Source organism: Taeniopygia guttata, chromosome 33 (genome assembly GCF_048771995.1).
Source record: "Taeniopygia guttata chromosome 33, bTaeGut7.mat, whole genome shotgun sequence".
Classification (NCBI taxonomy): domain Eukaryota; kingdom Metazoa; phylum Chordata; class Aves; order Passeriformes; family Estrildidae; genus Taeniopygia; species Taeniopygia guttata.
Window position 1 is genome coordinate 3,360,693 of NC_133058.1, and position 12,399 is coordinate 3,373,091.

The following is a 12,399-nucleotide window of genomic DNA, read 5'->3' on the forward strand; positions in this document are numbered from 1 at the left end:
CTTTGAAGGCCGAGGACCTGCAGTAATTACTTCAGATTGAACAAAACGAATTTCATGAATGCTTTGGGTTGGAACAATGTGTTGGACCCTGATGGGGTGTTAGATTTTGCAGGCTGCCAATGTGCAGGGGACTCACCCTGGGCAGAGGGGAATGGATGTGCTTTATCTGCATCAGGGCCTACCTAGAGGTGTGTTTAAAGCTGCTTTTCTGGCAGGACTGGCTCAGTATAAAGCACAGCCCAAAGGGGTAGGTGACCGAGGTGGGCTGCTGAGCAGGAAATTGGCAGCAAGAGACGCTGGTTAAGGATTGCCCTGGAGAGGGGCGTTGGGAGCACCTCAGGGAAGGGCACAGCCAAGGGACAGGGTGCTGCAGCCAGTCCCTTCAGCAGGCTGTGTCTCCTGGGGAGTCACACAGGAGGCCTGCTTGTGTCTCTGGAGTGACAGCAGTGTGGCTGGAGAAGGCAGACAAAGGGGAGAGTTTTCTCAAAGCAATGTCTCTGCTCCACAAGCATTTGCTGTTGTTGTGTCATCCCAGATGTGCCTCTACAATGGTATCATGTAAAATGGCAATAATTACAAGAAAGCACCCATTTAAAGCTCATGGAAAAAGGAGTCACCAACTCTACTTTCACCCAAGTTGCTGAGAAAATAACTGAACCTTTTCCTCATTCAGCACTCATTTGTCTTTTTCCTAACTTCTGTGTTACTTTATTTTTGCTTTTACCTCTGTTTGAAACGCACTAACTTTTAAATACAATTAAAGGGGACAAAATCATCAAAGCAAAAGGAAACTATTTATTGGTAACAAAAGCCAGGGACCTCATAAAACGGGAAAATTGGACAGGACAGAACGCACATCCAACCAATATGATTAATGCAACATTCTCCCCTTATTCGTGATAAGATGGCAGTTTATATACACTCCCATATAGTTTACAGTTTACAAAGGCACTCTGATTGGCAAGCTAACATTGTTTACCTTTGCCTTGAGGTGGTCAGGCTTTGCACACTGCAGCTCTACTCTAATTCATGCTCGGATAGCTCATTACTTTGTAGTTACCTTAACATAATTTCTGACTGCGCCACAACTGAATTCTCACTGCATCAAAGGCTTCGAGGCCCCACCAAGGCCGCTTATCAGGGCCTGTCTGAGGGGGTAGCTCAAGTCTCACTCCAGACATAAATCATGCCCTCTCTCTCTCAGAAATTCTGTAACAAGTAAGAATTCAGCTGAGCTGGGCATGTCTCCCTCCCCCCAGAGACGAACAAACACACCCTCTGAGAAAATGGCAATCTTCCTATCTCCTTTGTACCCCGCCAGGGCGGTCCCTGTCCCCTTTCCCCTTGGATGGGTACTCGGGAACTTCCATTCTGTCCAGCTGCCAGCTCTTCTGTCCCTCCCCTCTCATCCTGCTTCCTTTTGGCCAGCTCTTCAACCCTGTCCCTCTCACAGCAGCACCCAACAAACCAACCTGAACAAATCCAAACCACAAACAACACACAGAACCAGCAAATTCCATTCTTTCGCTAGATAACCTTTTGGCTTCAGCAAAATATCACCTCACCTCTCACACCTCCTCTGGTACTGTTCTCTTCTTACTGATGTCTAAGTTCTAGATAAAAAAGATATTTGCAGTTGTGTGGGCCTTGGTTTCCCTGTCTCAGAGTAAAGGACATCCTAAAATCATTTCCCATAGAGTCTGATGTAAATTGGTGGGTTTTACTTACTCCATGAGTGCTCACTCAGTGCCCCAGAGCTCTGTGACCACATGGGCACAGGGCTGTGCTTAAGGTAAGTGCTGCCTGGCATTCTGGAGAAGGAAACCTGGAGAAATACGTGCCAAAAGAGCAGCTTGGCTTGAGCCTGCTCTGTGTGGCCCAGCAGCTCTTGATCAGCTCAGAGCAGAGGTGGGTGAGCCACTGTTTGCCCAGTGTGGGCTGGGCAGACGTGCTCACCCAGAGCCTGTACTTCACTGGGGATCAGTGTAAGGGATCCTTCATGCCCCTTCCTCCCAGCAGCTGAACCTCTCCCTGCTCTCTCTCGCCTCTCCAGTTGTCGTCAGTTCCCCCGAAGCAGAACTTGCTTCAGATTTCCCCACCAGAGGTGGTGTTTCGGGGCTTTGTCGCTCATGAGGTCTCTGAAATAGTGGTGTCTCTCGTGAATAAGGACAAGGTAAGTGCTGGGGGGTGGAGCTGTAAGAGTGTGCTGAAAGAGGAGAGTGGTGTAATTCCCAGAGTGTACAGCAAAGCAAGTTACCTGCTGCAGCACATCCACAAGAAAATGTCTCAGCACCTTTGTTCTGCAAGATGGTGGAAATCTTCTTGTGCTGGGAATTCTCCCTGATTTTGGCCATGTGTTGATGGTATCTATCCCAAAGGAGTTGCCTTCTCTTGAAAGCTCTGGATTGATAGGAATGTTGAGGGCTGTACAGTTCTTACCTGCTCTCATGCTTTGCCTTGAGTGTATACCACATCCTGTGTTTCCCAGGGTAATCTTGGCTCCTCTGCCTCTCTCAGCCTGTTTGGCTCCCTTTGTGCAGCTCACAGTCAAAGCTCAGGGTCTGAGCCTTCTCCACTTGATGCTGGAATCACTTTTCATTACTGGCACTGCAGGAAGTGTGTTCTGAAAGAGCCCTGGGATCAGGCTGATGTAGCAGAAGCAGCAGGAAGCCTTTAGGTGCCACTTTGGGCTCCTGCGAGGCTTCATCCAGCTCTGCTCAGGATTTCCAAAAGCAGCATGGTGCTCTGCTTTCCCTTTGGCGAACCACAGCACATCCAAAGCCATGTGCTCCGGGAGGTTTTTACCTTCACTTGAAATTGTGTTTGTTTTACAGTTTCCCAAGAGAGTTGAGAGGCAAAAAGGTAAAAAATGTCAGCAGTTGTGTTCCACTGTAAAGGGGAAAATGGAGACCATTTGCATTTCAGTCAGGGAAACATTTTCTCAAATGAGCCTTGTGCCAAGAGTGAGCTGGTGGCAAGAGACAGGAGGGAGTCAAAATCATCTACTTTAGACTTCTTGAGAGCATTTTGGTGCTCGGGGGTTGATACCTCTGTGCTAGAAAATGCATGTTTGCTGTGTCTGTGTATCCCAGAGGACAGAACCTGGCCTGCTGGCTGCAGGCAGGAATGCCCAGCAGCCCAGCTTGCCTGCACAGGCAGCAAGAACCCCTGGAGAGCCAAGACTGGCTTTTAATTCTGGAACCACACTGTGAGTCAGTGCTGGTCATGTTTCTCCAGGCAGAAAATGCCTTCGAAGCCCATAGTCAGTAGGCACAGCCTGTCTGTGTTTCTGTCACTTTTGACCAGCTGATTGCTCTCATGGTTTTATGATTCTTCCTCACTGCTTTACTGCCCATTTAAATTCTCTTTGCCATCTCCTTGTTTTAGGGGTTGTCCTGCTGTGTTCCTTTTGCTTTTCAGGTTTGCTTTTATTCCCAGTAAGGCCAAAGTGTTTGGTCTCCTCTCTTGCTGGTCTGCCTGCATGAATGTATCCCCAGAACTGCCCCACCCAAACCTCATCTGCTAGAAGAGAATTTCTTCCTTCCCCCAGGATAATGTGCTGTTTTGCTTTCAGACAGCACATTCCCCCTCTGGAACACGGCTACTGCGTGGCTGTGTGCAGGCAGGAGCCAGCAGGTTTTTTGGTCTGGCTGAATATGCAGATGACTTGGTTCAAGTGCTCTGTCTCCATCCTGCTGGTGATGACCTGCTTGGCCCTTCCTTCCCACCAGGCACTGCCCTACTGCCCCTGGCCAAAATGCTGGACCCAGAAGGGATTTGGGTTCACCTTCAGGAATGACGTGCCTGTGGCTCCACAGCTGAAAGTGCTTTGGCAAAGGGGTCAAGGAGGGATGTCACCAGGGCATGGACAGGTCTCCTCTTGTCCTGTTTCCAGGAGTGGCAAAACAATCGTTTCATGTCTTTCCTGCAGTTGCCTGAGGTGGTGAAGATCTCCATGGAGAGCTCGCCTTACTTCCAGCTCGTGTGCTCCAACAACGCATACCGTGTTGTGATGCCGGGTGTGCCTGCCCATGTGCGCATCCGCTTCACCCCTGGCAAGGGCAAGGTGAGACTGGAGGAGCCAAAACAGAATTACCCCCAAAGCCGTTGTTTCCCTGCTCTCCCTGCAGCCCCATTCCATGCTGTGAGCCTGGCTCCAGGCCGTGGGCAGGCAGCCTGCAGCCAGTCACAGCTTGGCTCATGCTGCCAGGCACTGCGCCCAGGCCTGACAGGCTCTGCTTCCCTCCCTGCACATTCCTGAGCATCCCCGAGGCAAGATGCAGGGGAACAGCGAAAATGACAGAGGGGTGTTGATAGATCTTTGGCAATCTCTAGGTACAGTGGAAGGGATTTCATTGTTATGGAAAACACTAGAGGAACAAGGAGGTCTGAGAGCTTTCCTCCTTCGTGACTGGCAACAGCTTCCCTGCCTCACCCTGGGCTGGAGCAAAGACGGTGCTTTTTCACACCCTCTGTTCTCCAGCCTTGCAGCTGTGCTGTCCCAGAGCACAGCTGACCATGATACAGCTGCAGGGCCAGGGCAGAGGATGTGCTGTGCCCGTGAGCCCGGCCTGGCACGGGCACACTGGGCTCTAGGTGCCCTTAGCCAGCAGGAGGTTGGTGAGCTGCAGGGGACTTGGCCACCTGCCTGAAAGAGCTCGTGTAGGGCAGGCACGACCTGCAGGCAGAGCTGTGACTCCACAGCAGTGACACTGCTGTGCCTCTGCCTTCATGCCTGTCACTGTGGTGGCTCTGTCAGCTGGCACCCATTCCATGCCAAACCTGCTTTTTTGGGGAGGTTTGAACACTGGTGCTGGGGCCCTGGCAAGTCGGATCTCAGTGCTGTGATTTGGAGGCTTGTTCATACAGAAGGGTTTGGGACGTGGCATGGAAGGGGGAAGCCTTGCCGGCAAACAAAGGGAGGCTCTTTCCAACAGCATGCTGCCACCTCTTAGCGCTGTTCTTCTGACTTGGTTGGACAGGCAAAGTTAGAGGGCAGGTCTGAGCCAACCCATGCTTCTGCACCAGGCCAGAGGTGCAGGAGCTCTTTGGGTGCAGCTGGTTTCTCATCTTCTTTTTGCTGCTTACAGTCAGTTTAACACTTTGTTCTCTTCTCAGACAGTGGGAATACAGAAACCTAAAGAGGAATGTCCTGTGTTACTCAGCTCCTTAGAAGGGACTTAGGAATTATTTAGCATCATTAAAATTTAGAGTAGAAATTATGGTGGCCTAAGGCAGTTCTTTGGATGACCCAAGTGACACAAGAGCTTAATGCCACTGAGATAGGTTTTGCAAAGCGTACTGGTGCCCTTAAAATGTGACATATTAGTAGAACTTAGCATTCATTTTAGGGTGGAATAGGTAAATCGATGCCCTTGAAGGGTTATAGGAAATGGTTTTTCTTCTGCCATGGGGATGGCACTAAATGTCCTGTGCTGAGCTCGGTTCCTTTCCTGCAGGATTATTCCCACAAGCTCATCTGCACCACTGCAAGGGAAAGGATAGTCGTGCCAATTCAGGCCATTGGTGCCCCAGCTATCCTGGAGTTCCCTGACCAGCTGGACTTCTCGGAGTGTCCGGTCAAGCAGAGCAGCCAGAAGACTCTGCTGGTTCGTAATGTCAGTAACCGGGCAGCTCGTTACCAGCTGAGCACCCAGAGGTGAGGCTCTGTCCTTGTGCAAAACCCCTTTGGATGGTACCAGGGCCGGGAATGAACAACAGAAGGAGCCAGAGCATTGCAGCTGCTGCCCTCTCTTTGTGTTGCAGTCCTTTCTCCGTGGTTCCAGCCACGGGAACTGTGGGCGCTGGTGACACCGTGCAGGTGACAGTGGGATTCCACGCGCTGATGACCGGTGACTATTCGGGGTCTCTGTGCTGCAACACAGGTGAGTGCTGGGCCCTGCACGGGCACAGGACAGTTCTGCACCATGGCTCCCTGTTGTCCCATCCCCCTCCATTCCCTCTAGAGGTCCCTCCCCTGTTCAGCTTTACCCCAAAGAAAACAGAGAACTCCTTGGTGTTTAGGGGGTTGAGAAACTGGATCCCCTCTAACGGGACTAAGATTTTTGGACTCCCGTTTTCCTGGGAGTTGCTGAGTGGAGGAAGGAGGATCCCTGATTCTCCACTACCATGTGGCTATGCCTGGGTGAAGTTTTGTTTTATTGCTGGGCAGTGCTGTATGTGAGGTGTGAGGTTTCCATCAGACTCTCTCCAATGCAATGTGTTTCTTGCACACCTCTGTCCCGTATGCTGCTTCTCCACTGGCTTGTCATAGACCCTTTTTCTATACTGCCCTTACACATATATTAGTTTCTGTCTGATAACATTTCCAGGCCCTCGAGTTCCTGTTTGGTGACAAATCAAGACAAATTTTTCCTCGTCCCCATTTCCCAGGCCATTCATGCTGTTGCAAACCTCTCACATCTATCTCCCATGTGATCTCTAGACTGAGGAATCCCAGTCAGTCTTCATCTAGAAGCTGCTCTGTACTTATTAATCTTCCCTTTGTCCCTTTTTTATTTAATCTGAAATGCTCCAGCTTGGTTTTTGAGATCAGAATAATATAAAATATTTCAAGACTGATGCGGCTGTGGGTTTGGGCAGGGAGATGATGATGATTTTCACGGTGTTCATTTTGTAGTGGTTTGTCATATTGCAGAGCCAGGCTGGTTGTGTTTCCTCACCTGTGTCCCCTCGTGCTGTGGGCTGTCACTTCACTTGTTCCTCTGGGCCTCCTTTTGCTGCCCACATGCCCCCAGGCAAATTTGTTTGTCAGCAACAAGGGATCCAAGGGATCAGGAGAGACAGGAGTCCCGTGGGATGCCCAGGGAGAGCCTGGGCAAGCCAGGACTGAACAGGGCTCCTCAGTGTCACCTGAAGGACATTGATGCAGAAATCCCGGGGATCTGAGTGGGTCACCAGAGCACATCTGACAAATCTCACTGCACATACTGTCACCCTGGGGCCAAATCTGCACAAACACTCTCAGAAATAAGGTGTTTAAGGAGGTGCCCAGGACATCCTCATGCTGTACACACAGAGCTGTCAGGATGTGATAAATGGACTGATCCATGGAGCTGCTGACTCAGCTGAAAACTGTGACACTTTCTTCTGTGACCTGTGGTTTGCTTCCATCAGCCAGCTGTTCCTCCTGCTTCCATCAGCCAGTGAGCTGAGCAAAGACTCCCCCTTGCTTTGTTCCAGGTGAAGAAAGTAGCCTCACAGAGCTCCACGCAGAAGCTGTAGAGCTCAACATTGGGTTGAGCACAAATTTCGTGGCGGTTGAGACAACGTTCATCTCCATGTCAAACCACAAAACCATGTTCATTGAGAACAGGAGTAACGTCACGGCCCACTTCCAGTGGAAGGCTTTTCCTACCAAGGAAGGAGAGAATCGAGAGAAGAGGAGGTTGGTCTGACATTTCATATCTCATTTCAGTGAGATACATGGCCCAAGACTAAAACTGACGTGTGGCCTCAGGGGGTGTTGGTGCTTTTGAATGGTTTGGGCCAAGTAAACCATGCCTGGCACTAGGGTGTGTGTCCCTGCTGGCTTCAGGAGCTCAGCACTGAGCATTCCAGTTCCACTTAAACTCCAACCAAGGGTGGCATTTTGGGAAGGAAAGGTTGGTTGCAATGACTGGATTTCCTCAAGTTCTCCTTGGGCTTTTGCCTCTCTAATCTTCTTCTTACATGACCTGGCAACATCCTTAAACAGCTCACCCTCTTTCCAAAGGTGCTACACCCTCTTTTTTTCCCTTAGTTCCTTCAGAAGGTCCCTGCCCATCCAGGCTGGTTGTCTTCCCTGCCAGCTTGTCTTTCAGCACACAAGGACAGTCTGCTCCTGTGCCTTCAAGACTTCTTTCTAGAAGTGTGTCCATCCTTCCTGGACCCCTTTGTTTTTAAGGGCTGTTTCCCAGGGTTCTTGCCAAATCAGCCTCTTGAACAGGCCAAATCTGCCCTCCAGAAGTCCAGAGTGAAAGTTTTGTCCATGCCCCTCCTTGTTTCACTGAATATTGAGAACTCTTCTTATTTCACAGTCACTGTACCCCAGACAGTGGTGAAGAGATGAAGTTCATTTAGTTATTAGGGAATTTCCTGGTGATATCCTGTACCTGGGCCCCAGCGAGGCACAGACTTCCCTGTGGAATGGATCCAGTCAATCTACAGGGCCCTCAGCTCCCCTTAGAAGGGAGTCACCTACTACCACTACCCACTACCCTTCTTTTCTTAATTCTTGAGGCTGTGATCTGTCTGACAGACCAAGTGCAGCTGGGAGACTCTCCAGGCAGAATTTTTTCTTTCGTGTCATCTGCCTGACACTCTGGAGTCAGGCCTCATACCTGTTCTGTCAGGACACCTGGGAAGGTGATGGGAGTCAGGATGGAATTTTATTGCCTCCCCAGGAGAGACCCATTTCCATTCCCCACCATGTCCTAGGTCTCCTCCTTCTGCCTGATCCCAAGAAGGGCAGAGCTCCTCTGACTCCTGCTCAGCTTCTCTCAGGGTTGGAGGGGTATAACTCCACCAGTTTATTTCTGTGTCACTCTCCCTAATGCTCCTCAGCCTTTCCACTTCTTCCTTAAGCTCTGCCACTGGGCAGAGCAGATCCTTCAGCTGCTCACACCACACGCAGGTGTCTTCTGCACTTCCTCTGCCATTGACACCAGGCTCAGACCCTCCCTGCAGCCAGGGGCCTGGGCAGCTGTGCCCTTCCTGAGGGGGTCTCTTTGAGTTAGTGCACTCCTGCTAGCAGCAGCAGCAATGGCTTTTCAGCATTTCTAAACCATCGCTGGGGAAAAACCCAAAAACATAAAGAAGAAAGAAAAAAAAAAAGGCAAGCACCTCACAACCAGCAAAAAGACACAACCCTCTGCACAAGGAAGGTGGGTGGCTGCACCTTTTGTGCTCAGGCTGCTTGTGCGAGCTGCCACGCAAAAACTGAAAAAACACCAGGCCAAAACTGCCGGGCCAAAACTGCCGGGCCAAAACTGCTGAGCCAAAACTGCTGAGCCAAAACTGCTGGGCCAAAACTGCCGGGCCAAAACTGCCGGGCCAAAACTGCCGAGCCAAAACTGCCGGGCCAAAACTGCCGGGCCAAAACTGCCGGGCCAAAACTGCCGAGCCAAAACTGCTGGGCCAAAACTGCCGAGCCAAAACTGCCGGGCCAAAACTGCTGAACCAAAACTGCTGAGCCAAAATTGCTGAGCCAAAACTGCTGGGCCAAAACTGCTGGGCCAAAACTGCTGAGCCGAAACTGCCAGGCCAAAACTGCTCAGCCAAAACTGCCGAGCCAAAACTGCTGGGCCAAAACTGCCGAGCCAAAACTGCTGGGTTAAAACTGCTGAGCCAAAATTGCTGAGCCAAAACTGCCGGGCCAAAACTGCTGGGTTAAAACTGCTGAGCCAAAACTGCTCAGCCAAAACTGCCGGGCCAAAACTGCTGAGCCAAAACTGCTGGGCCAAAATTGCTGAGCCAAAACTGCCGGGCCAAAACTGCTGGGTTAAAACTGCTGAGCCAAAACTGCTGAGCCAAAACTGCTGAGCCAAAACTGCTGGGTTAAAACTGCTGAGCCAAAACTGCTCAGCCAAAACTGCTGGGTTAAAACTGCTGAGCCAAAACTGCTCAGCCAAAACTGCCGGGCCAAAACTGCTGAGCCAAAACTGCTGAGCCAATACTGCTGAACCAAAACTGCTGAGCCAAAACTGCTGGGCCAAAACTGCTGAGCCAAAACTGCTGGGCCAAAACTGCTGAGCCAAAACTGCCGGGCCAAAACTGCTGAGCCAAAACTGCTGGGCCAAAACTGCCGTGGCAAGCCCCTGGTTGCTGAGGGCCAGGTCGCTTGCAGTCCCCAGAGTAATTTTAAATTGCCTGCAAAGGACCAGGAGATTGACCCTTGCCCACCTGAATGGCTTCTGGGCTTCTTGGTTTTCCACTGTTCTCCATCTCCTTACTCAGCATCTAACTTCCATACAAGCACTGTGTGTTAACAAAAACCCCATGACCTTCTCTGGCTACTTCCCTGGGCTCTTTATTTCCATTTCTTCCCCACTTCCCTGCCTCAGCCTGGACCCCAGGTGATCTGCTTTGCCCTCAGAAGCAACTAGGTTTCCCCAAAGTAAACTTCAACCTGGTTGCGGTTTTGTGGGTTTTTTCCAATTACATTTGTTTTCATGCCAGTTTGTGTCCTAGACTGCCACCAGGACATTTTGTTCTTCCTTACTTCCAGTCTTAGGCATGGTTGTAGCTCCAAGGCCACTGTCCTGCTGTCAGAGCAGCTTTTGAGATCTCAGAGCTGAGAGGACTTTTTAATGAGAGGACACAGTGCAGGATCCTTTCCCTCTCAGGACATTCTACTACCATGCACTGGGATGGGACCCAAAAAGCTCTGGGTCATGAAAAGGCCTCTCCAGGAGTTTGCTGTCTCCCTCCTGCATAACAAAGTCCCCTCACCTCTCAGAGCTTCTGTTTTCATGCATAAAACCTTGAATGTCACTGAAGGGGTGTGGTGCCTGAATTTATCAATTTCCTTTGGAAGTGCTGTGGGATGCTCTTGTGAAAGGCAGAGTAGGGATCAGGGCAGGTCCAAAATGGCAGAAACAAAGAGTGATGCTGGTAACACGTAGCTGCAGCCCAGCTTCGTCTCCCCTTCCCAGGGAAGTCCTGCTCCATGATCTTTATCTGCCTCCCCTGAGCAGCTCAGTGGTAGGAAAATCCACTTGAAGTGCCTGGTCGGTTCTCCCTCAGTTTTGGCAGAGGCTTAGAGCCAGGAAGTTCTCTCTGGCTTTGGAAACATCTCCTGAGCTTGCAGGTGTGGAGTAAAACGACCTGCTGTGCCAGTGAACAGCAAGTTATCCTCTGATCCATGTGGGACCCCATGGCCTGGGGTCAGCCCTTGCTGGGGAGCTGCTGCTGCTCCTCCCCAGGTGCTTTGCCCTCCTGCACTCACACTTCCCTCTGCAAATATGTGGCTTATTAAACGATCTGCTGGCCTTGTCTCTCCTGTGGCTGCAGGCAGTGTCGTTTTCTGCGGCCGTGGTCAGAGAAGTCGCAGGAAAACTTAACGGAGGAGGAAACATCAGAGTCAGAGATGGGCTCTTGTGAAGATCACACTGCCCGCCTGAGCAACAAGGTCCTGGCGGAGATAGCAAAGGTGCAACAGGACCCCATGCTGTTCTCCGATGACATTTTTTTCATTGAGCCAGTGGTAAGTGATAGCTGAGAACCTCATTTTCCTCCTTCCCCTCTTCCTCTTCCTCCTCCTCCCCCTCTCCCTCCTCCCACCGGGATGCGGTCACTGGCAGATCCTCAGCTGGCCCGATGTGCTGGGAGGGAGGACATGGAGTTTTGGTGCAGCTGCAGAGCTCCCTGCTGGAAGCATTTCTGCCCTGCAGGCTCAGGGCAGGGCTGGGAGCCTGACAAAGCCGAGCTCTGCTGCCAGGGCTCGAGCTCAAGGGCGCTCTGTGCTGTCCTGCAGTGTCCACAGGGAGCAGTTCTTGTAGGCAGGGGCTCAGCAGAGGGTGTTGGAGCTCTGCCAGTTCACATAGTGACCTCAAGCTTGCCATGGTTAATCATAGAAATGCCCATCCCCACCTGTAACCACGCCTTGCACTATTTCTGAGTGTCCCTTCCAGTGTCCTCTGAGATCTTGGACACAAGGGTGGAAGGTTTAAATGGGCCTTTTGAGTTCTCCTGCACACAGGGACAGAAACCCTTTTCCTTTTCTGTTTGTGCAAGCAAACCCCCACATCCTCCCATCAGCCAGAGCCCTGGTTCTGAGTACTGAAGATGTGAGAGATGATGAGTGCCTGGTGTCTGCACAGTGCAAAATCCCTTCTCATCTTGGAGTAAACCCCAGAATAATCCCCACTGCTGCTTTCTTTCAACACAGGTTAAATTAATATTTTTATTTCCAAGGAAGGGGATCATGTTCTCTTCTTGTGAAGAGCCATGAGTGCACAGTGGCAGTTGCATCCCGCTGTAGCTGACAGCAGCATGATGTGACCAAGGGCTTGTGTCAGAGCAGTAGGAACATTGTGGAGAGTGGGAGCTGATCAGCTGAGCACTGAGAGCTTCCAGCAGTGTGCTGAGCTGGGTTTGGAGTGTTTCCTTGGGCTCCTTGTGTTGTTCACTCATCACTATGCTCTAAACTAAGGCTTGCAGGACTGTGGCTGAAAGCAAGAAATGTGAAGTTTGAAGATAAATGTTTTGCTGTCTCTTTCTGTTTTAGGAGGGAGAAATTGGGCCGAATAGTTCGGCTGAAATCAAGGTGACCTTCAAACCCACAGAGGCACTGGAGTACCGAAGTGTGGCTTACTGCAACATCTCAGGTCCAGCTCCTTTCCCCTGCTTCTCTCAGCCTCAGTGCAGCCATGGTGCAAGCCTGAGCCCACTGGGCTC